Consider the following 26,746-nt stretch of genomic DNA (forward strand, 5'->3'; position numbering starts at 1 on the left):
TATTTTGCAGTAGGAAAGATGTGGAAAATTCTTCCTGCTTTAGGTTGTGTGCTTAGAAATATTGTGAGTTGCCATTTTACACTTTGTTTTTGTTTTATATGAGGTTCAGATGCACAGTGGTATCTGTCTGGTTCTTTGAAAGGCTTTTAGCTGCTGAGGAAGTGTACTTGTGCTCTCAGTCCAAAGGAAGCAATTCCCTGGACAGCTCTGAAAAATGGAGACATTTCAGAGTTAAATCTTGTCATCATTTCATTCATTTCATTTTCATACTATTTTTTACATTCCTTCTTAGAGATGCTTCAGGTTATTTTATCTGTCTGGGTATTAAACTCTTTTTCCTTTAAAGTTTAAAATTTAAGCTATATTTGTAAGAAAAGAAAAAGAGGTCAGCTATATTTCTTTCTCAAAAGCTATATTTGTGAAAAGCACAAGTTAATGGAGGGGACAAGTTAGTGGAGCACCTTGAAATAATTTGAAGAAACGAGATGTGCCTGTTGACTTTACGAATCTTAGCTGGTGAGACATGAGCAAAGATTTACCAAAAGCAACTTTATCATCAACACAAAACCAAACCTAATACACACCCCAACCTAAATTCACTAGGTTACAATTAATAATGGTTACTAATGATTCTAGTATTCTTACTATATCTTACTGGTCAAAAGATCAAAATTGAAGCTCCTATTACAGCTGGTTTGCCAATTTTTAGAGATGATTAAAAAATACTGATATTTTATTAATTCATACTAGCTGCAAGCTTCAATACAGCTTAATCCAGTATCTTTAATGAATCACTTTCTTCTTTTTAAGTGCTCACCTCTTTGACCTCATGGTATGAGTGAATGATTTAAATGACTGAAGCTAGAAAATATTACAGATCTTGCATGTTGATGTTGGTTATTGGTAGTGCACATAGGTGAAATGGATAAAGGTACTTGAAGAGCTAATGATAGGCTAGACTATTTTGACATTGTAACAGTGTATATTATTAAATTGGCCTCAACTTTTATTTTTCTTTATAAATAAATTAATATAAGGTTTAAAATATTATATAAATATACACAGAGAAAATACAGGGAAAGACTAGCTTGGGGAGTTTAAATCAGGTTTTTAGATAAATTGTGTAGGTTTTGACTGTTTTAGATTAAAGTTCATTGTCTTACTTGTCCAGAAATAAAAATATGATGTTTAACATGTTGTTCTCATCAGTGCTTCTTTATATTCCACAACACTTCTACACACAAAATGATACTTGAGTTTAGCATAATTTTTTTAATCTCAAAACTTATAAAGACTAAGTTAAAAGACTGGGCTAAGTAACATTTGCTCTCACAACTGTTTAGCTGGCAAATGTAGGTTAGATAGTTATTTGCATCTTTTGGGTCTAAAGCCTTTGCATTGGAATGGAATAAATTTTGACTCTTTGATAAATTGTGGTATTTGAGAATTTACTTGTAAAATTATGTATAAACATTTAAGATATTGTCATGAATATAGAATTATTCACAGTTGCTATAAGCATCTTTTGTATGTTTGATTAGGTAGCATCAGTATTGGTCTGTCATGTGTTATCATTATTTACTGTGATTAATGCACATTTTGTGGTTTTCATTGAAGGCTTGGGTACTTTCTCAAAGGCTGAAATTTCCATGTAAAATATTTTTGGTTGTAGTAGAAATGTGGAATAGTAATTGAGCAACTATGGAAAAAAATATAGAGGCTCCTTCCTTGCAGACTCTTTCTAAACTCAGTCTAGGTGCTGCTCAGCTAGAGCTCTTCCATTGATGCTGTGGACAGGGCAGCGCCGCTACACTCGTGAAAGCTACAAAAGAGCATGTTTTACTTTCTGCAAGCATTGAACAGAGGCTATTTTTCCCTTGTGGATTTAAAGTCAAGGTTAGCTTTCTTTATTCTTGTTTGGAACTTGAATCAGAGTTGATACCTCATTAGATTTTCACGACTTCTTGATGATAAAGACAATGTTTTTAACGATATTAAGGAAACTAGATTCTTCTGTAGCATAAAGCACTTTTTCAATTGGGCTATAATATAATTTGGGAAGAGTGGAAGACAAAAGATTTAGGAAAACATTCATGGGCCTCCATATAGCTTGATCATCAAATACTTAGTCTTCATTGGATAGATAAGGTCTCTTCCTTCAATTTAAATTTGAACACTTGCAGGGTGGTGTGCCATCCATGTGGAATTCTGAAGGGATTGTCTTGATAGAAATCTGAGTGGCATGTTTCTGTTACACTCTATTCAATAGTAGGTTGAAGTTCAACCTTAGCCTGAGGGAGGACTCCTGGTCAGTGTAAGCTGTATTAGTAAAGACTCTGCTCCTGACAGGTGTGAACCATATAAATTAACCTGTCATTTTTGCCTAAATTAATAAAGCTGAAAGGGCAGTCACATCGAAGCGGTTTTCTGGTGTTTTGATATTCTGGTGTTTTAAAACAGCAAATGGTTCCTTCAGGCTAATATTATAGGGTTAATATATTGTTAGTTTCTAAGGACACACTGAAATAGAACAGGATTAGCATTAAAGGTCTATTATCTTTTCTTCACAAGCAGTAAATTTTGATAGTAATGGTGTAGCAATAACAATGGGTAAGGAAGACAATGAGTAAGGCTCAACCAGTGCAATTTAACAGTGAATTCTAGTAAGAGAGACCCTGTAAGATGTTTGCCTTAGAATTTTACCTTTCTCCAGCTAACAGACAATGAGTGTAGAATGAGCGTTAGTGAATTAGTCCTTCAGCCAGGGCACTTGCATTTGGTTAGCTTGCTGCTTACAGTTATTTTGTTTAATATGCAAAATATATTTTATAGTAAATATCAATAGCACAGTATTTTATAGCAACTGTTTTCTATCATTTCAGCGTTAAGATTCAGTATCTAGATTTCCTGAGAAAAGATTATGCATACTATATAAATCTTTCTTGTTTGTGGGTGATTCAAAAGAGAGACCAAATGAAAACGTGCATTTTCAAATTTGACATTTTTTATCCCTTAAGATTGTTTTTTTTCCTGATTTAGTGAATTTTTAAAAGGCCTTAAGATTTTAGAAATCTTTTTTATTTAGCAAATTTCTTCTTTAATTGATAATCTTAAATTAGAAAAGAATATATCTAATTACTTTCACAATTACCATATACATAAACATTTGTTTCTGTCTGCTTAGTTTGTTTTTACTACATAAGGTCAATCTAAAAAAAGTATGTGGGGAAATAACATTAGTAACACCAAAGAGCAACTTAGTAACATTAATAACACCTAAGAGCAATTTAGTGGTAGTCTGTAACTTTTGTGGCCTGTTCTTTGGGAATTTCCATTGTCTGAGTTTGCAGAAGGGCCAACTTAACACTTATTAATGGAAAATCGGAGAGATAAAAGTGACCTCAGAGGTCATTAGGAGAGTCCAAATCCCCTTTAGAGGATGAATCCTTCCTGGGACACCTCTGAAAGATGATGATACACATCCTCCTTGATCGCTGTCAGTGACAAAGAGCTCACTACCTCACCAAGACAGCACCTTTCATTTCTGGACAGCTCTTTCTTGCATTGGGCAAAATCAATTCCTCTTATCATTTATCTCTTGATCATAGTGCTGCCTTATGGAGCTATATAGAAAAATACCTATTTTCTCCTTTACGTATAAGCCTGCAAGTCTTTTCTTTCTTTAACCATTATTCACATACCATGTTTCCCAGACCCTTCACTCTACTGGCTGTACTCACCTGGATAGTTGGTTCATGTTAATTTTTATACAAGATACTACTTCCTTTTCAGAGGTTTGTGATTGGATTGCTTGCTCCTGCTAGGCAGCATTTATTCTTGTAGACACTTAAGATCTCTTAATCTGAGAAGCCTGGCCTGTGCAAGTGAAGTTAAAGTTTTACTTTAAAGCCTATTGTGTGTGTTTTTTTAAAAGACCTCTTGAAACCATTTAATGTAACTGAAGAATATTGCACACATGAAACTTGCAAGAGCTACGATTTCTGATGCTTTCAAAAATTTCTGAGAATTTTTCTTGTGAATAATTTATCTAGCTTCATTGTTTCTTATACTTAATGAGTGTTACTTCCAAGTACCCCTCAAAACACTTGCCCCAGAGGGAAGAGAGGCAGAAATGCAAATCTCATATCCTCACCTGAAGCTTGCAGTTTCTAAGAATTCTAAGGATTCCAGACATTCTGCTTGAAAGTTAGAATATTTAGATGAGACCTAAGTAGGGCCAATTTAAGGGGAGGAAAAAGAAAGAAGAGATACACAAGTATTTGTATTAATGACTTATTATTCCTGATTAAAAAGTCAAGCATTATAAGGATTGTATATGATGATATTTTCAATTAAAATGGCAGCCACAGTGCATTTCTTTATTTCCTGAAGACTGTGAGAAAGAGGTGGTATAAACATGAAATTCTTCGGGAATCGGTACATAAAGAAGTTACTGAGTAATCCAGTTTTGAAAGTGCTCAGTTCTTATTCTGCCACCTTATATACTGAGTTTATAATATTCATAATAGAATAAAGCATGTAATATATTATGTGCCAGTCATAACTCTGCTAGGTATTAGGGCTATAGTCCTTGCAGTCATTCAAAATGACTATTCTTTATCTTCCATCCTATATTCATAAAAAATTAAACTGCTTAATTTATTTTCCTGCTGTGAAAATTCTGATCCCAGATAATCAGGTCAAGTAACATTTTTGTTTACTGTGCTTTCAGTATTGATAATAGATTTAATGGTAATGAAAACACTGCAGAAGAGAAATGTGTCTGGCCAAAATGTGGAGACAGGAATTAGAGATAAATACCAGATTTTTAAAGTGCACATTACACAGGGAAGAAAATGATGCAATTTATGTTTAAACCTGATAGTAACTTTTTGAAACAGGAAGAATGCAATGCCATCCTATAATTTGGAGATGGATTATGTGCTTTGTAGTGTACAATTGTACATGTTGTACCTTTTAAGGAGCAATAATTTGATCGTGGTCTAGAAGATGTCATCTTTGTGAAAAATAAAATTACATTTTGTTTCCGATTACAGTCAAATATTTTCACTGGCATGACTTACTGTGATGAGGTTATACATTGCTTTTGCCCAATTTTGCCACATTTATGATATGGTGAGACAAGAACATCCCCAACTTGTTGGGGAGTACTTCTTATGATATGGTTCAATGGAGAAATGAAATAACTTATCCTTCCATAGGAGAATTGTAAATAAAAACAACTTTCAGGATTCTAGGACCTTAACACTTGAATCTAGCCTATAAAACAGATACTGTAAGTTTCATGTGAAATGTGTTTATTCACGATTTAAAACTGTCCTGGTTTAGCACAGTTAAATAGAATTCAATTTACCAAGTACTCCTGTTACAGTGTCAAGCACTTTGCAAGCTGCCTCCCAAACACTCTTTATGAGTAAGTCTTCTCCCTGTTTTACACGCAATGGGACAGTGGTTTAGGAAGGTTAATTAACTTGCTCAATGTTAAGCTTCAAATAAGAGGCGAAGTGAGAATTCAAACTCAGGTCTGCTTGATTTCAAAGCTCTTAACTGCTGTAATGCCTTTTTGGTTTTATAAACTTTTGTTACTTTTCATGCCTGTTTTTAATTAGACAATGTCTTAGTAGGATTAGAAGAACAAAGAAGTACAACAGATGAGATACACTTTTTAAAATTGGATGGTGGTATTAGGGGAAGTTGGCTTTACTTGGCAGGACTTTCAAGTAGTGAAGCTGTAGGAAAATACTAGGACAGTTATCTTTACTGGCTGATATGAGATCGGGATTAACCTCATTGTTTCTTTCTTTCTTTCTTTCTTTTTTTTACCTGCTTTTCCTCTGCTCCTGCACATACCCATTGCCTTAATCCTCATTAACTATCTATTCCAATTCCCACACTCTGACCTGGGGGGCTCAGGGCCCACAGTGGAAAAACAGTTCTGAGGGGCTTCACCAAGGAGGCAGTACCTGTTCAGTAGCAGTAACAAGTGGCTTTCATTGTCATTCTGTGGTTATTTTTTCTGCCTCATGGTTGCAACACAGCTGCTCCTTTTGTAGCATCACATCCACATTCCAGGGAGAATGGGAAAAAATGAAAGACAGAAGCAAACCCTTACTCAGCCAACCCCATTGTAAGAGCTTTTTCAGAACTATACTCAGTGACTTACTTATAGTTCTTTGACTCAAAAAGTGTGTTGCAGGACCATCTCTAGCTCCAAGGGGTCCTGGAAAATGTAACTTTTCAGCAGGGAACAGAACCATGCTGAACAAAACTAGGGTTCTATCTTTAAGGAAGAGGGGGGAATGGATATTCCTTTGGTAACCCGTGTCGGCCATAGTCTATCCCACAGTTCTCAAAGTATGTACTTTATTTATTTATTTATTTATTTTCATGTGACATAGATGGCATTTTTATTAGTTTTAACTTTTTGAGATGTAATTCACAGATTAGAAAATTCGCCCATAGAGGTGTACATACAGTTCAATGGGTTTTATTTTATTTTGTATTTATTTATTTATTTATTTACTTATTTTGGTGTCATTAATATTCACTTACATGAACATTGTGGTTACTAGATTCCCCCCATTATCAACTCCCTACCATATACCCCATTACAGCCACTGTCCGTCAGTGTAATAAGATGCTATAGAATCACTACTTGTCTTCTCTGTGCTATACTGCATTCCCTGTGCACCCCCCTACATTATGTGTGCTAATCATAATGCTCCTTTTTCCCTCCCTTCCCACCCATCCTCCCCAGGCCCTTTCCTTTTGGTAACTGTTAGTTCATTCTTGGGTTTGGTGAGTCTGCTGCTGTTTTGTTCCTTCAGTTTTTGCTTTGTTCTTATACTCCACAGATGAGTGAAATCATTTGATACTTGTCTTTCTCCGCCTGGCTTATTTCACTGAGCATAATACCCTCTAGCTCCATCCATGTTGTTGCAAATGGTAGAATTTGTTTTCTTCTTATGGCTGGGTAATACTCCATTGTGTACATGAACCACCTCTTCTTTATCTATTCATCTACTGATGGACACTTAGGTTGCTTCCATTTCTTGGCTACTGTAACTAGTGCTGCGATAAACATAGAAGTGGATATGTCTTTTTCAAACTGCGCTGGTGCATTCATAGGGTAAATTACTAGGAGTAGAATTCCTGGGTCAAATGGTATTTCTATTTTGAGTTTTTTGAGGAACCTCCATACTGCTTTCCACAATGATTGAACTAATTTCCATTCTACCAGCAGTGTAGGAGGGTTCCCCTTTCTCCACATCCTCGCCAACATTTGTTGTTGTCTGTCTTCTGGATGTTGGCCATCCTAACTGGTGTGAGGTGATATCTCATTGTGGTTTTAATTTGCATTTCTCTGATGATTAGTGATGTGGAGCATCTTCTCATGTGCCTGTTAGCCATCTGAATTTCTTCTTTGGAGAAGTGTCTGTTCAGATCTTCTGACCATTCTTTATTTGGATTATTCGCTTTTTGTTTGTTGATGTGCATGAACTCTTCATATATTTTGGATGTCAACTCCTTATTTGATATGTCATTTATGAATATATTCTCCCCTACTCTAGGGTGCATTTTTGTTCTACTGATGGTGTCCTTTGCTGTACAGAAGCCTTTTAGTTTGATATAGTCCCACTTGATCATTTTTGCTTTTGTTTTCCTTGCCTGTGGAGATATGTTTATGAAGAAGTTGCTCATGTTTATATTCAAGAGAGTTTTGCTTATGTTTTCTTCTAAGAGTTTTATGGTTTCATGACTTACATTCAGGTCTTACAAGTTTACTTATATGTATGGAGTTAGACAGTAATCCAGTTTCATTCTCTTACATGTAGCTGTCCAGTTTTGTCAATACCAGCTGTTGAACAGGCTGTCATTTCCCCATTGTATGTCCATGGCTCCTTTATCGTATATTAATTGACCATATATGCATGGGTTAATATCTGTACTCTCTATTCTGTTCCACTGGTCTATGGGTCTGTTCTTGTGCCAGTAACAAATTGTCTTTATTACTGTGGCTTTGTAGTGGAGCTTGACATTGGAAAGCGAGATCCCTCCTGCTTTATTCTTCCTTCTCTGGATTTCTTTGGCTATTCGGGGTCTTTTGTGGTTCCTTATGAATTTTAGAAGTATTTGTTCCAGTTCGTTGAAGAATGCTGTCAGTATTTTGATACGGATTGCATTGAATCTATAGATTGCTTTGGGCAGGTTGGCCATTTTGGCAATATTAATTCTTCTTAGCTAAGAGCATGGGATGAATTTCCATTTATTAGTATCCTCTTTAATTTATCTTAGGAGTGTCTTGTAGTTTTCAGGGTATAGGTCTTTCACTTCCTTAATTAGGTTTATTCCTAGGTATTTAACTCTTTTTGATGCAATTGTGAATGGAATTGTTTTCCTGATTTCTCTTTCTGCTAGTTCATCATTAATGTATAGGAATGCAACAGATTTCTGTGTATTAATTTTGTATCCTACTACTTTGATGAATTCAGATATTAGTTCTAATAGTTTTGGAGTGGATTCTTTAGGATTTTTTATGTACAATATCATGTCCTCTGCAAACAGTGACAGTTTGACTTCTTCCTTATCAATCTGGATGCCTTTTATTTCTTTGTGTTGTCTGATTGCTGTGGCTAGGACCTCCAGTACTATGTTGAATAAAAATGGGGAGAGTGGGCACCCTTGTCATGTTCCCGATCATAGAGGAAAAGCCTTCAGCTTCTCACTGTTAAGTATGATGTTGGCTGTGAGTTTGTCATATATGGCATTTAGTATGTTGAGATACTTGCCATCTATACCCATTTTGTTGAGAGTTTTTATAATGAATGGATGTTGAATTTTGTCGAATGCTTTTTCAGCATCTATGAAGATGATCATGTGGTTTTTGTCCTTCATTTTTTTGATTTGGTGGATGATGTTCATGTATTTTTGAATGTTGTACCATCCTTGCATCCCTGAGATGAATCCCACTTGATCATGGTGTATGATCCTCTTGATGTATTTTTGAATTCAGTTTGCTAATATTTTGTTTCGTATTTTTTCATGTATTTCATGTTTTTCATGAACATCAGGGATATTGGTCTGTAGTTTTCTTTTTTGGTGGTGTCTTTGCCTGGTTTTGGTATTAGAGTGATGCTGGCTTCATAGAATGAGTTTGGAAGTATCCCCTCCTCTTCTATTTTTTGGAAAACTTTAAGGAGAATGGCTAATATGTCTTCTCTAAATGTCTGAGAAAATTCAGCGGTGCATCCATCTGGTCTGGGAGTTTTGTTCTTGGGTAGTTTTTTGATTACCGATTGAATTTCATTGCTGGTAATTGGTCTGTTTAGATTTTCTATTTCTTCCTTTGTCAGTCTTGGAAGGTTGTATTTTTCTAGGAAGTTGTCCATTCCTTCTAGGTTTTCCAGCTTGTTAGCATATAGTTTTTTGTTGTATTCTCTAATAATTCTTTGTATTTCTGTGGGGTCCATCGTGATTTTTCCTTTCTCATTTCTGATTCTGTTTGTGTGTCTAGGTTCTCTTTTCCTCTTAATAAGTCTGGCTAGGGGCTTGTCTATTTTGTTTATTTTCTCAAAGAACCAGCTCTTGGTTTCATTGATTTTTTTCTATTGTTTTATTTTTCTCAATTTTATTTATTTCTTCTCTTATTTTTATTATTTCCCTCCTTCTGCTGACTTTGGGCCTCATTTGTTCTTCTTTTTCCAGTTTCAATAATTGTGACTTTCAACTATTCATTTGGGATTGTTCTTTCTTCTTCAAATAGGACTGGATTGCTATATACTTTCCTCTTAGAACTGCCTTCGCTGTGTCACACAGAAGTTGGGGCTTTGTGCTGTGGTTGTCATTTGTCTCCATATATTGCTTGATCTCTGTTTTATTTTGGTCATTGATCTATTGATTATTTAGGAGCGTGTTGTTAAGCCTCCATGTGTTTGTGAGCTTTTTGTTTTCTTTGTACAGTTTATTTCTAGTTTTCTTTGTACAGTTTATTTCTAGCCTTTGTGATATGAGAAGTTGGTTAGTACAATTTCAAATTTTTTGAATTTACTGAGGCTCTTTTTGTGGCCTAGTATGTGGTTTATTCTGGAAAATGTTCTGTGTGCATTTGAGAAAAAATTGTATCCTCCTGGTTTTGGGTGCAGAGTTGTATAGATGCCTGTTATGTCTGTCTGTTCTAATGTGTTATTCAATGCCTCTGTCTCCTTACTTATTTTCTGTCTGGTGATCTGTCCTTTGGAGTGAGTAGAGTGTTGAAGTCTTCTAGAATGAATCCTTTACATTCTATTTCACCTTTTAATTCTGTTAGTATTTGTTTCACATATGTAGGTGCTTCTGTGTTGGGTGCATAGATATTTATAATGGTTATATCCTCTTGTTGGATTGACCCCTTTATCATTATGTAATGGCCTTTTTTGTCTCTTGTGACTTTCTTTGTTTTAAAGTCTGTTTTGTCTGATACATGTACTGAACACCTGCTTTTTCTCCCTATTAGTTGCATAAAATATCTCTTTCCATCCCTTCCCTTTTTGTCTGTGTATATCTTTGGGTTTGAATTGAGTCTCTTGTAGGCAGCATATGGATTAGTCTTGTTTTTTTATTTTTTTAACCATTCTATTACTCTGTGTCTTTTTACTGGTGCATTCAGACCATTTACATTTAGGGTGATTATTGATACATATGTACTTATTGCCATTGCAGGCTTTGGATTCATGGTGACCAAAAATTCAAGGGTAACTTCCTTACTATCTAAGAGTCTAAGTTAACTCACTTAGTATGCTATTATAAACACAATCTAAAGGTTCTTTTTTTCCCCTCCTTTTCTTCCTCCTCCATTCTTTATATATTAGGTCTCATATTCTCTAGTCTTTGTCTAACTCTTTTTATTACCTCTGGTGAGAGCTATTTAACTTTAGGAACACTTCCATCTATAGCAGTCTCTCCAAGATACACTGTAGAGATGCTTTGTGGGAGCTAAATTCTCTCAGCTTTTGCTTATCTGGAAATTGTTTAATCCTTCCTTCAAATTTAAATGATAATCTTGCTGGATAAGATATTCTTGATTCGAGGCCATTATGCTTCATTGCATTAAATATATCATGCCACTCCCTTCTGGCCTGTGTAAGGTGTCTGCTGATAAGTCTGATGATAGATTGATGGGCTTTCCTTTGTATGTGATATTATTTCTCTCTCTGGCTGCTTTTAATAATCTGTCCTTATCCTTGATCTTTGCCATTTTAATTATTATATGTCTTGGTGTTGCCCTCCTTGGGTCCCTTGTGTTGGGAGATCTGTGTACCTCCTTGGCCTGAGAGACTATCTCCTTCCCCGTATTCTGGAAGTTTTCAGCAATTACTTCCTCAAAGGCACTTCTATCTCTTTTTCTCTCTCTTCTTCTTCTGGTACCCCTATAATACAAATATTGTTCCGTTTGGATTGGTCACACAGTTCTTTCAGTATTCTTTCATTCTTACAGATCCTTTTTTCTCTCTGTGTCTCAGCTTCTTTGTATTCCTCTTACCTAATTTCTGTTTCATTTATTTTCTCCTTAACTGTATCTAGTCTGCTTTTAGTACCCTCCATTGTGTTCTTCAATGACTGTATCTCCATCCTAAATTGGTTCCTGAGTTCTTGAATATTTTTCTGTACCTCCATGAGCATGTTAATGATTTTTATTTTGAAATCTCTTTCAGGAAGATTCATGAGGTTGATTTCATTTGAATCTTTCTCAGGTGTATTCATAATTTTGCTTTGATCCAGATTCCTTTGACGTTTCATATTTGTCTGTGGTGGCCTCTAGTGCCCAGAACCTCTACACTCTAGAGCTGCTCAGCCACCGGAGCAATTTCGCAGGTCGCAGGGGAGCAGTGTTGGTGCCTCGGGGGAGGAAAGAGCTGTTTTCTGCTTCCCAGCTGCTATGCCCGTCTCCACTGCCAGAACCAGTGGGCCAAACCCACACATGTAAGCCTCTATGTTTTGTGTTTGTAGCTGCTATAGGCAGGGCTTCTCTCCAACTGGCCTGATGCCAGGGCAGGGGTTGCTGGTTTGCGAGCCTGAGCCAGGTACAGGCTAGCCGGGAGGAAGACACAGCAGGCTGTGTATCACAGTCGGGGTCTTGGAGCTGCATAGCCAGCCAGGGGGATGGAGCTCCTGAAGATCATTTAATCTCCCAGCCTGCTGGGCAGAGTGCACCCGGACAATTTTGTCTATGTGTCGTTTCTCCTGACCAGTAAGCTCTGTGCAATCCTTGCCCCTTTAGCAGCCCTCTTGCTTTTAAGAAGTCTCTCAGACTGCCCACCCAGATCAGCTGGATATGAATCTGTTTTCCACAAGCAGCTGGAATCTCCATCTCTCTAGGTATTCTGCCTGTCTTAGCTTTCCAACTGCAGTAAATCACCAGAGCACCATGCAATGTAGGTTGGTGCTCCAAGAGCAGATCTCCAGGGCTAGGTGTTCAGCAGTCCCAGGCCTCTACCTCCTCCCTGCTCTGTTTATCTTCCTCTCACCTGTGAGCTGGGGTGGGGGAAGGGCTTGGGCCCTGCTGGATTGCAGCCTTGGTACATTTCCCTGTTCTGTGAGGTCTGCTCTTTTCTCCAGGTGTATGCAACCTGGTGCAGCCTTCTTTCCTGTTGCTCTTTCAGGATTAGTTGTATTAATTATATTTTCATATTATATGTGGTTTTAGGAGGAGGTGTCTGTCTCACCTCTCATGCCGCCATCTTTAATTCAATCTCTCCCTCAAAGTATCTTCCTATTTCTCTTGAAGCATTACTCTATCTTCATTGGCCACCCACCATGCTTTAGCTGTTGTGCTCTTTTTAGCACTTTCCTAAAGTACTACCCAGTCAGTATATTGAGTACTTTCTTGTGGACTTTCTTGGCCCATTGCTTAACTGTGTGCAGCACCCAAGAAAACCTCTGTATTAGTTTTCTATTGCTACCAGAACAAATTACAGTTATAACATATTATTACATAACAAATTATTATTACTATTTTTTTTTTAGGTCGAAAGTCTGGTATGGGTCTTACTGAACTAAAATCAAGGTTGTCAGCAGGCTGTGTTTGTTTCTGCGGCTCCAGGGAAGAATCCATTTCCTGCTAATTTGCATCATTGGTAGAATTCAGTTATTTGTAGAAATCACCAAGGTTGCCATCTTCTTGCTGGGTGTAAGCTGAGAGTCATTCTCAGTTTCTGGAAACCAGCTGGTTTCCTTGGCTTGTGGCTTCCTTCCTCCATGTTCAATGACACTAATGGCAGGAGTCCATCACATCCATCTCTTTCTGATTCACTCTTCTGCCTTCCTCTTCCACTTTTTAGGACTCATATGATTAGACTGTACAAACTTGGATAATATGGAGTGGTTCCAAAAATTTTACATTCTTATTACTAAGCTATATTTATTAATCTCTGGGCCAGAAGTTTTGTTCTTGAAAATTGCAGTAGTTTAAACATAACCCAGGCAGTTTTCAAAATTTGTAACAATCATTTCCTGGAAATCTTACTAAGAAGTAGAATTAGCTGGTGACAGCATTATAATCTGGGATTGTGTTGAAAATATCATGAAAAGAAGTTCTACTGTTAGAACTTTTACTATGCTCTAGGTCCTATAAAATAGCAAAAATGTGTTGAGTACATTGATTTTGCATGTATACACAAACACATAAAATGCAAATGAGTTAAAATTAAGATGCTTATCATTTAAAAACTATTAATTTGTCTTCTTAAAATGCAGGCTGTTTTTGAGATGACGTGCCTGGTCCTTTTAAAAGCTAAGAATCATTAGTGCCACCTTTTAAATAAATTCATGGTATTTTTAAAATAAAATTTTAATTAACAAGCAAAGAATTACTCCACTGATTATTAGAGCTGTATAAAAAATTCTACAGTGAGTGCATAATACAAGTTGGTTGATATTGACTGCATTTTCTTGTGTTGACGAATTGAAAAAATTTTGAAGGACTGCATTTCTTTTTACTTTTTCAAAATATTTTCAGTTTATTAAAAGAGTGTTTCTAAATAAGATAAAATGTAAAGCTACAAGAAAATGGTAGTTAACAGCTACAAGGTCCTCACGTCTCTGGAAAGTCACAAAGATAATACAAGTTATTAAGAACCTTTTAACAATGTTCAAAATATTACCGAAGTAGATAGCAGTGGCATATGATTATGTGGCCGTTACCTTACTAATGCCCTTCAGTATTTGATGCAGCGGGAAAACACTGACATTTGGGTGTTACCTCGTTAACATTGATTGAGTGAAATAGGAAGAATGAAACAATGGGGAGAACTATCTGTGCCATTCAGATATTGAGCATTAAACCTCATTCTCCAGAAAGTTATTATGGCCTGAAAAGTGACATTTCTTAATTTGCAGGTGAGCATAGGGATGTTCCAAACTCAGGACCAGTCATTTTAACTCCTAGACACTGTCTGCTTCCTATTATGGAAGGTACAGAAGTTGACTGAGTTTTTTATTTAAAAGCATTGGATACTGTATTTTAGAGCACTAGAGTTTTGAGAGTGAAACATTGTGAGAATAATAGATTGTAGTGGGAAGCTCAGCTGAATGTCCCTGAACAGCTGCACTAAACTGGTGTTTCTGCCATCCCTCTGCACCTCCCCTGTCCCTCTTCTGCCCTCTCACATTAAAGTCTCAGACTGCAGGTGTTTTGAAAAATTCTTAATGACCTATGTTCTATGTTTATAATTTGGTCTGTAACATCTTCTATGCTCACTTTTTGTTTTTCTGGTTTCAAAAATATAGAGCTTTTCACTGATTGGTTAAAAAAAGCTTAATTATCTTTTTAAAAAGCTTAATTATCATATTCAGCGTTCTTTGAATCCAAGAGCTAGAAGAAAGCTTAGAAATTACTCTTTGTCATACCACTGCACCTTGAAAGAGAATGTGATATTTATCATGTCAGATCACTTTACCTCCAGCTGTGATGTTCTATTTGATGATTTAGTGCATTCTTAATTTATATTTCCTTTTTATTATTTTTTCCCATTCCATCAACTGTATTACAAATTAATGTTTAAGTTCAGTTTATTACAAAAATCACAACTAGATTTGTCTTTATTGATGTGATTGCATCAGAGCTTTTCTCTTGTCTACAGTAAACCATGTTCCTAATTAACTCAGCTCGATCTAGCTTTAGTTTGGATGGACCCACAAAATATTTGGAATAGATTTTTGAAAAGTATATGGGTGTTCTAGGCTGTGAATAGGTTATCTAGTCCCCAGCATCAGCAAATTGAAGTGGTGTGCATTCATTGTGAGTACTTTCCTACAATTGTGAGGTTATGTGTATGTAATCATTGCTGAATGATTCACAGCTAAGCAAAACTTCATGGAACTGGAACCAAAATGTTGATCTCAAGTAGAATGTAGACCTGGCTAATTAGAATATTTTTCATTGACATATTGCTGAACTATAGATAGATGCAATTAGAGACTGCCTTTTTTCAGATGATGTGATGCATCACCATAAGTTTTGCCTTTCTTTCATATAATTATAATTGCAGATAATATTTTTGAATAGCTGATATTGTTTGATTGCTGATCCAGCTTTGTGGATAGCCTGATCTGGATGAACAATCCTTTAAAATAAAATAATAGTAAGGAAAGTTGATGTAATTTTTTATTTGGTGTGCATATGCTAAATACGAAATGATACACTTCTGTACTAGGGAGCAAAGTTTACAATTCCATTGTGCTACTGTGCTTTATGTGAATTAAGCACCATGGTATTTGTCGGTAGATAATGGTGAGAATATTATTATTTTTATATTCTTTAAACTTTTGGAATGTAATTATTTCTTGTACTGTGGTTTCTTTGCAGGCATGTATCCTGCCTGTTCTTTGTTTCCCTGTCTGCTAGAGCAGTGTCTGGCACATAGTAAATGCTCAGTAAATATTGGGTAGATGAATGAATTTAGAGAGAGTTTTTAGGTCTGTAGCCCCGTGCACATCACTTAAGAGTGCTGAATTTCTTCATTAGATATGTGCGGTAATCTAATATATCACACTTTTGTTACACAGTGAGTTATAGCTCTCTTCCTTATGAAAAGAACTAATCCAGAATCCTGATTCTGTTCTTTGCTTGGTGAAAAATACTGTGATTCTGGCACATGCTGAAAGTAATTTTAGTAGAAGCAATTTACTGGTGACCAGAATACTTTAGTCACGCCTCATCAAATTGTAATTTGGTAAAGAAAATAAGACTAGAATCTGTCTCAAGAGAGCAACTGCTCTTAAAGTTAAGAACTATTTGACTTATTTTCACATACCCCTTACTATAGTGGGAAAACTATTTTAGACAAGTTTATGTTTTAAAACTAGTATGTTTGCACTTAAATGGTAATGTGTTTTGTATGAATAGTTTGAAAAAATGACTGACTAGGAAAAAGGAAGTCTGACTAGGATTTTGGAGAAATAAATAAAAAATTAGTACCTAAAAATATCATTCAGTTATTTATGTTCTGAATTGTTTTATACTTAAAAGGATTTCAGCCTAACTGCAAAGGTTGGGCAGATACCAAATTTAAATTAAGTAAATTTCCTTCTATCAAAATGTTTGAAATGAATGGCTTTTACACATTAATTGGTTGTCAATAGAAACAAAAGGCCTCACTGTTATTGTATATGAAAACAACATATTCTAAAGCAAAACAATTGATAGTTTGTGAATATTTGGATTTTTATTTATTCTCTAGTTATTAAATATATATTTATTTTGAATTATTTGCTGAAATGTGCTATTGGCAAAGGAGGGCAGTTCCAAGAATGCTTGAACCTGAGTGTGGGATTTGGTTTTTTTGTTCAGCAAGTAGTAAGAGATCATTGAATACTTTTGAGCAAGGAAATAACTTTCAGAGCTATAAATACAATCACAGTATGTGAAGAAGCTATACTATGACAAATATGTAGTTTATATTAATAACCAAATCCAAGTAAGAAATATTAGATACCGGAAGTGTGGTAGGGGCAGTGAGAGCGGAAAGGAGGTGAAAGATGGGAGCATGCTAGAGAGTTCTTCAAGCAGCACTTTGACAGTTGTCTAAACATGGTAGATGGGGAAGAAGCAGGAGTGAAAGATGCCTGAAGTATTTTGATAACAGTTTTCTCTTTGAATCCAAAATATCCTGTCTATGGTTCTCTTAATGCATGATGTCTAGATATATGAGATCACTGAACTTTCTTCTGTCCGACCAAGCTTCCAAAAATGACCATGAAGAACTGCATAGTCAAGTTCATTTCCATTGAAAGTACCTTTAAATAAACTAATTTTCTCATTAAAGCATGATCTATAAAAATATTGGATTTTGGAGATTTGAAAAAGATTTATAGCTTCAAGAAATAGCTGTTGTAAATGGGATGAGTGAGGGTAGTAGCATTTAGAGGAGCATTTTCCAACTAGCTGAGCAAACTTAACACCTTAACTGTGCTATCCTCACCTACTTGATGGCTCTCCCCTGTCTCCTTCTCATCAGCACTCTGAGAGTCAGAAATTATAAACTGGGGTGTGAAACACTGGTTTAAAGGACTCTGTGGAAGGAAGGAAAGGAATGCTTCCCTTTTTCTTGCTTAATAGCCCTCTCTCCTATTTATCACAAACAGAATAGTACTTCATTACTACTTCATGATTCATAGCTTCTGAAAAACACACATAGTCTGAAAATACTCCCACTATCTTCTATTTAAAATTGTCCTTTAAATGACTGGGAAGTGAGAATGCTTGATGCATACTGTGTCATATTATTTAAATGATATGATTGCCTCTACCTTTTTTGAGTTCGACCCTAGAACACATAGACTGTTTAAGTCATAGACCATAATTTTCCTAAAAAGAAATACCTTACCCCTAAAGTGGCCAACTCCCCAATGAATTTAATTTGTTAAATTAATGAAATTAATTAATAAATTTAATTAATAATCTTCATTATCCCAATGAGGATAATTTGCATCTATCCCATCCAAAAAAAGTCTGCTATCATTACCAATTTTATTAAGAATATAAAACTCATAAGAAAACATAGGCAAAAATCTCTTGAATATAAGCATGAGCAACTTCTTACTGGACACATCTCCTCCGGCAAGGGAAACAAAATAAAAAATGAACAAGTGGGACTATCCCAAACTAACAAGCTTCTGTACAACAAAGAACACCATCAGTAGAACAAAAAGGCAACCTACAGTATGGGAGAATATATTCATAAATGACATATCCAATAAGGGGTTGACATCCAAAAAAATAAAGAGCTCATACAGCTCAACACCTAGAAAACAACCCAATTGAAAAATTGGCAAGAACCTGAACAGACATTTCTCCAAAGAAGAAATATGGATGGCCAAAAGGCACATGAAAAGATGCTCCAAATTGCTAATCATCAGGGAAATGCAAATCCAAACCACAAGATATCACCTCACACCAGTTAAAATGGCCACTATCCAAAAGACAAGAAATAACAAGTGTTGGTGAGGATGTGGAGAAATGGGAACCCTCCTACACTCTTGGTGGGAATGTAAATTGGTGCAGCCATTGTGGAAAGTGGTATGGAGGTTCCTCAAAAAACTAAAAATAGAATACGATTTGACCCAGTAATTCTAGGAATTTACCCAAAGAACACAAAATCCCTGATTTGAAAAGATACATGCACCTATGTTTATTCCTGCATTATTTACAATAGCCAAGATAAGGAAGCAACCTAAGTGTCCATCAGATGAATGGATAAAGAAGAGGTGGTACATATACAAAATGGAATATTATTCAGCCATAAAAAATCCTGCCATTTGCAACAACATGGATAGAGCTAGAGGATATTATGCTCAGTGAAATAAGCCAGGCAGAGAAAGGCAAATACCATATAGTTTCACTTACTTGTGGAATGTAAAAACAAAGCAAAACAGAATGAATAAAGCAGCAGTAGACTCATAGACACTGAGAAGTGACATGTTTACCATGAGGGAGGGGTTTGAGTGAGTGGGTGGGAGTGTGCAGAGGATAAAGGGGCACAAAAATTCTCAATCGTAATGTAAGTTGGTCACTGAGATGGTAGTACAGCATGGAGAATATAGCCAACGATTCTTTTACATCTTCCTGGGTTGACAGATAGTAACTGCACTGGTTGGGGTTAGGATTTGATAATATGGGTAATTGTTGAACCACTGAGTTGTATATTTGAAACCAATATAAGATTATATATCAATGATATTCAAGAAAAAATATTTAATATTTTAGGTAAACAAATATAGTTTGCCTAAAGGACTAATCTTAGTGTTACTGCACTATGAACAGAGACTTATAAAAGTATTTTTGTAGAGAAATTTTTTGTTACTCACTTTAGCAGAGCTGTCTGTAGCTAGGTCATGAAATTTCACTGTGACGTGGAACTGAACATTAAAACAATCTTAGTTAAAATAGTTTTCTAGGAAGAGTCTCATGCTCTACCAACTGAGCTAGCTGGGCACAAGTGGCTTTCTAGGAGTGTAGTAAAATGGTGGATCCTGACGGCATTTTAGTAGAAAAATCGGAAGCCATTTTGGGGTTAAAGACTGCGCTTCTACCCTTGGAATATGATACTTGAATGTTTAGATGGGTGAGTGGGCTGTTAGTAACAGTACAGATTTTTTTGCATCTCCTAACAGCCTGAGATTTAAAGTTAGCAATAGTTGTTTCTTCATGGTAAGCATAGTACAAGAGGGATAACTTAACCTCTTACAACAAGGTTTTATGAAAAAAAAAACCTTAATGGGGAAGTAGATATGTAAAAGAAGGAAAATAATTATAATATGAAAAATTATACTTAAATTTATTTGCTCTATAAGCTCCATATCTGAGATGAGCTTGGATTACCCTAAGTGTAATTCTCAGACTCACTGAGTTGAGAGTCTGTCTTCTGATTTTTTTTATAACCTTCCCCTGTCTTAAAAATACTGGCTGTCATAGTAAAATATTGATTTGATTAAATTATGTTAAACATATTACATTAAAACATGATTGATTTGATACTGAAATTTTTACTACATTCATTGAAATAATTAGAGATGCTTCTAGGTCACTGCAAGATCAAGGTTGAGATTTGTTGTGTTTATTACAGCCTTTGAGGACAGAATCAGTGAGAGCTGCCAATTATAATTCTTAAACACGGAATGCAATTGGCTATTACTTTGTAAGTTTGAAAGTCTGCTTTTTTTGTTTGTTTGTTTCCTTTTAAAGAGAAATAAACATTCCCTTAACACCTGGTCATGAATTACTGACTTCGTGAAATTGAGTATAACTGGGAAATTCAGAAAACACAGAAAAGGATAGGATTTTTACCACTTGGTTAATGATTCTCCTCTTCCCAAAGAGATTTGTCTCAGTGATTTCTAATTGGTTTTGAGTTTGTGGAATCTTCCTTTATAATAAACTCAAAAATTGTATAACTTGGATGTTTGAATACTTAATAACTGAAATTTTAGGCAGGTGTAAGCCTAATTCTTTAATAACACACTTTTCCATTGAAATGCGCCATAGCACGATAGTCAAATTTCAAAGTTGGTGAGCTACCGATAAGTAAAATGACACCTTGGTTAACAAATCCTCTGGGAGCAAAAATCTTTAAGGAAAGTTGGCCTGGATGTCGTAGTTGCACAATTCCAGTTTTTTCATTTGGGGATGGAAAGAGAAGGCGTGCTCCCTGCCTCAGGTATATCTAGATAGACCAGTGGCAGGTGCTGGCTCTAGGGTGGGGCAGCCTTCCAGAGGGCTTCTGGTAGCAGAACAAGTGCAACAGAAGATCACATCTACAGGCGTGCCTCAGAGATACTGCAGGTCCCTTTCCACACTATTGCAATAAAGCACATATCACAATAAAGCAAGTCAAATGAAACTTTGATTTCCCGGTGCATATAAAAGTTATGTTTATATTATACTATAAAGTGTCCAATAGTGTTTTGTCTGAATAATGCAATGTACATACCTTAATTAAAAATATTTTATGGTTAAAAAATGCTAACCATCATCTGAGCTTTCAGCCAGTCATCTTTTTTTCTGGTGGAGGGTCTTGCCTCGGTATTGAGGCTGCTGACTGGTCAGGGTGGGGGTTGTTGGAGGTTGGGGGGCTGTGGCAATTTCTTAAAATAAGACAACAGTGAAGTTTGCTGCACCACTGGACTGTTCCTTTGCTCTGTAACATGCAATGCACTTTGATAGCATTTTACCCACAGTTTCAAAATTGGAGTCGATTCTCTCAAACCCTGCCACTCCTTTACCAACTATGTTTATGTAATGTTCTAAATCCTTTGTTGTCATTTCAACAGTCCTCACAGCACCTTCACCAGGAGGAGAGTCCATCTCACGAAACCAGTTTCTTTGCTCATCCCTAAGAAGCAATTCCTCATCCACTTAAGTTTTATCATTGAGATTGTCACAGTTCTAATGTAATAATGAAAATTTACAATATTGTGTGAATTACCAAAATATGACAGAGACATCTGTGAGCAAATGCTGTTGGAAAAATGGCCTTGATAGACTTGCTCCATGCAAGATTGCTACAAACCTTCAATTTGTAAAAAATGCAATAAAGCAAAGCACAATAAAACCAGGTGTGCCTATATTTCCTCTTTGTACTGGGGAGGGGATTATTGACAGTGATGGGAACCCATGCTGTTTCCCCAACCCACATCTACATATTGTCGTCTTCGTACCTCCACTACCACTTGCGTGCTCTCTCACCTTGTATAGCTTCTTAAGGCAAGGGGGATTCCGCTTAATATAGCAGGTATGACATCAGCATTTAGAAATCCATTCTTTTGCTTACTCTTTGAATTCTACTTCAGGTATCTATCAATCATCTATCTATCTATCTATATCTATCTATCATCTATCTATATCTATCATCTATATCTATCTATCAATCTATCCATCTATCAATCTGTCCATCTATCATCGATCTATCATCTATCAGTCATCTCCCTCTGTCATCTTTCATCAAATTATTAATAGGAAACATGAAGAGTGAGAAATAGTATATAACCAAGCTTCTAAACAGAAGAATTTTCTGGTCTAGATGCATGAGACTTCATCTAGTTTAATTAGTACATGGATTTTAAAAGATGAAGGAAGGCTTAAGTCTTGAAATATGGTAAGTAAAGGGAGCAAACAGTAATTTTAAGGTTTTTTACGGACAGGATTGAGATATTCAGTGCAAATGCTTTATGGTTTGGATAATTAACTTTCATCCGGGTAGAGTTATCTGATGGAGTATCATTTGTCATTCCATTTGTTTAGCCCAATTCCCTCATCTGTGACATAGTACTATTTCTGTGATTGTGATGGGTGACCAGACTCATGGTGAGGCCTTATACTCTTATGAGCTTTAGTTCCCTGTCTTTAAAATGGGATTGTTATGAGGATTAAGTAGCATAGAGAACGTGTCTGGCACAATGCCTAGTACATAGCAGGTGCTGGGTAAACAATCATATTCCTATGTTAAAACTGCCATCAGCTATTTATTAATGTGATTTTATTTTAAATGTGATGGATATATGCATATAAAGAAGCTTCTTTACTTTGGAAAATCATTTTACAGTCTGACCCTCAATCACCTTGAACTTGATTTTCTCTTCTGTGGGCTCTGGTATTGCTGCAACAGAAAAGAAAGCCTTGGAAAGATTAGTAACTATTTTATATCTATGCCAATGATTTCCATTAGTGAAGTCACTGCAAGGTGACAATAATGTACTTATATTCAATTCATTAAAAAATACAGATAACTAACCAAAGTTTATCTTTCTTGATTCCTCTCAGGCAAGAACCTCATTAAGAGATACATTCTCCATAGCTTCTTAAACAGCAATTAATTCATGCCTTATTGAGAGAAGTTGCTATGATATTTATAATTTCCTTGTGTAATGATACTGCAAATGACATTTTAGTTGGGACATATCTTTCAACATTTTAAGATGCAGGTTTTTTTCCCCTCTTTCTTTTAATGAAAATACCAGGCTTATTTTGTACGTATCAACTTACTTAATAAGTTGGAAATTTTCTTTCTGATATTTAAAAAATACCTTCCCTCTTTTTTTCTTAAGAGAAGTTGAGAGAGTGAGATAAAGTTTGTGTGTGTGTGTGTGTGTGTGTGTGTGTGTATGTATGTATCATTCAATTTTGGGGAGGAGTGAAGGAGAGTTAAAATCCTAAATTCTGTGAAGTAGGAAGGTTATTAATGTCTTTAGAATTCAATGCAGTATGCCTACTTTGAATCTGTCGAAATATCAATGACAAATGACTTCTACCATCTTAAATTTTTAATTTATTTCTCAGGAGTAGAAGGAAATACCTTGGCAGATTTAGCCCTCAAATTCAAATGAATATGAGAACAGGTGGCTAAATTTCTCCTCCACCTGCCATGCAACTTTAACACAAGAAATGTTTCATTTAGCAAATGCTGCTGCTAGCAAATACTTCTCTGTTTCAGAACAGAAAAAACAAATGGAGCAGTACTTCTTTGAAGAAAATCTTTTTCTTGATTCACTTTTTAAATTGTGAATGTGAGAAATACACATTTTGTTTTTCTGGGGGATGGCTGGTGGAAAACATGAGTCAGTGCCTTGATTAACTGACCAATTTGTTGTATATTATACCATTCATGGCTTTTATTTTTCTTTTGTTTTATTATTGTGGCTGTTCTTGCATACCAACACACTGGCACTGACTTTCAGTTGTGATAATCTTATTACCCTGAGAAATTACAATATTTGTATAATGCTTTAGACACTAACTCAGAAGCCCCTAGTCTTTTGTTATGGTGGAATTATGTGATTTGAACATATTGTTAGGTGTAACCACTTTGTCGTGTAATGGTCACAGACAAAAAGAAGTGCTATGAAATTAATTGGGAACTGAACAGGGAAATGTTAAAGATGTTGTTCATATACTTTTACCTTTTTCGCTTTTCTCTGATTCATTTATTTTTTCCCTTCCGAAATTAAAAACAATATAGGAAAATAAAGAGAACAGTTTGACAACTATTCTGAGAGTCTTGGGCAGTACATTTTTCTGCAAATACATATATCCTATGAGCATCTTTTATTCACAACAGTGTTAATGTGGTGTAAGCAAGAAGTTAACATGCCAGGGCATGGGTTGGCACATATAATACCTCTGCTGAGAAAAATCAAGTGTTTCAGGTGTTTTCATACTACTAATTTTAAAAAGTACTGAAATATCCCCTTTTCCTTGACAGTGATATTTGACCTTACCTGGTTTTCTGTGTAACATGAACTGGTGCTTGCAATGCTAGAAACCAAGAAATTGAGACACACGTTTTAGAATTTATCAAGCTTTTTTAACGCAATTTTTTCAAACACAAAAGTACTGGTTTCAGTGGATTTTAGGGGGGCTTGGTAGGGAGATTGATGAATGTTGGAAAACTACTTAAGGCTTTGAAGTCAAATTATGCAATTGTGAGATACTCTTCCTTTCCCCATATAGCATACCAGCGATCTTGATTGCTGTAGCGACTTCTAAAAGTGCACTTTTTTTTATAGAATGTCTACCAAACTATTACCTCTACAGAACTGTTCATTGTAAAAAACATATTTGAACCAGGTTGACAGAGCCCTCTTGCTGCAGCCCATGCACCAGGTCTTACATATAATACACCATTGTCATGTGTTCACTTTTAAAAGAAAAAAATTTGTCCATTTGATTTTCAAATTGCCATTAAAAAGTCAATTTGGGGAAACAGTGCCATGTAGACAGCAAAATAATACATTTTGTTTGCACTAACAATTTTGAAAGTGTATCTTCCAGTCTACTCTTAGATATGTTTACAGGTTTAAAGATGAAGTCCTTGCTTAAATTTGCATATTTGGGAATACTAATGAAGTTGAATAATTTTCTCTCCATTAATCATTTGTACTTGCATCTTTATGAATTATGTGCTCGTATTATTTACACATTTCCCTTCGGGGTAATTTTTAAAATATGGAAATTTTTGAGGCAAGAACCTAATGTTAACATCAGCCTGTTAACATATGACAATTGCTTTGACTTTCTATTTCTTTTGTCTTCAAAAAATAGTGCAAAGAAATACCATAGTCTGTGTATGTTCATTTCAGCTGTTGACCACCTTTGCAATGTGTTCAGCAAAACGATCAGACAGTGCCTCTCCTCTAGCTCTATCATAATGCTCTTTGAAAAAGTAATGGTTCTCTCTGAGCAAGCACAGTTGACTGATTCATGTACACTTCGTGAAAGATTGCTTTTGTGCTCTGTGGTTGGCTGTTGTTTGGAAAATAAGATGTGTCCACTGGTAGTGGGGTAGGCGGGAGTGGAATGGTAGTAACATACAGATGTTGTGGGAAGATTTGATTTTTAGACAGAAAATTGATGAGCACAATGTCCCCCATGAATAATTTTACAGCGTTCCTGAAATGGGATTATTTGGGCAGGATTTGCCTGAGTCTCAGTTACCATGTAAAAGTGAATCCAAATGACAATTGTGAACCAGAATTAAGCAGAATTGTTATTCTTATGTGAGTTTAGATGGAACAAAAGCTTTCTTGTATAATTGTCTTATAAATTTCAAAGCCATTATCTACTTATCTACTGTAAACACTTGATTTTTCAAATTTGTTGGGCAGGAGGAGAGCCAAGGTATTTCATTGTTAGGTAGTCTTGGACAAGTTAGTGGTAATTAGTAATCCTACTGTTACTGCCAACATTGCCTCAGGGAGTCAACCCTAGGACGGGAAAGTTATTTAGAACATGAAATTACTTTAGAAAAATTTTCCTGAGTGGGTTAACCGCTCTTTATTAGGGTTTCTCAACCTTGGCATTCTTGACCTATTTGCCTGAGTACATCTTCGACGTGGAGAAGTTTCCTGCAGATTGCAGGGTGTTTAGTAGCCTCCCAGTAGATGACAGTAGCACCACTCCCCACCCCCGCCCAGCCACACTAAAAAAATGTCTCTAGACATTGCCAAACAGAGGAGGGGGGTGCAAAATCTCCTTGGACCCCCTCCCCCTGTGAGAACCACTGGTCTTTATATTGCTTTTAACCATATTGCTTGGGAAAATCCCTTAAGATTAAAAACATGTTATTTGTTTTTAGAATTCCACAGATAATCATTTCTTTAAGGCTACTTTGATATTATTGTGGCCTGGTGTTCACAGAGAGGTTTCACGTCCTTGGAAGAGCAATGCTCTTCACATCCACTCAGTATACTTCAAGAAAAGGAGATGGAAAAGAATATTGAATCTGCTGAGGAGGATGGCATGACATGTACTGCTACTGATGCAGAAATAATAGGGAGTGCTCTGAATGTTAAAAAGTCAAAAGATGTTGATAAAAAGTCATGAAGAAAGAAGACAAGTAGTGATTCTACAACATCTTACTATGCTGATGGACAGTGACTGTAATGGGGTTTGTGGGGGGGACTTGGTGAAGGGGGGACCCTAGTAAACATAATGTTCTTCATGTAATTGTAGATTAATGATAACAAACAAACAAACAAAAAAGTCATGAAGAAGATGATTTTAGCGAAGTTGTCTTCAGCTTTTGAAGTAATTAATTAGAAAGCAAGCCGTATTATCTTGCTAAGAAAAGGCTACATTTTCCTATTCTGCTTTTCAATTTTAAGAGCAAGAGGCAAATGACAAGTAAACAAGTTGTTTTCTGTAGTGTAGTCAAAAAAAAAAAAACAAAAGAAAACGCCAAAATTGTTTTCCAGGATA

General features: G+C 35.8%; 1 protein-coding gene across 6 annotated transcripts in view; it reads left to right on the forward strand.

Annotated features, from left to right (window-relative positions):
- The window catches only part of KLHL13 (kelch like family member 13), a 195,638-nt gene that overhangs the window by 133,378 nt on the left and 35,514 nt on the right, over window positions 1-26,746 (forward strand). The gene's annotated exons all lie outside the window — the stretch shown is intronic.

Source organism: Manis pentadactyla, chromosome X, assembly GCF_030020395.1.
Source record: "Manis pentadactyla isolate mManPen7 chromosome X, mManPen7.hap1, whole genome shotgun sequence".
NCBI classification, from domain to species: domain Eukaryota; kingdom Metazoa; phylum Chordata; class Mammalia; order Pholidota; family Manidae; genus Manis; species Manis pentadactyla.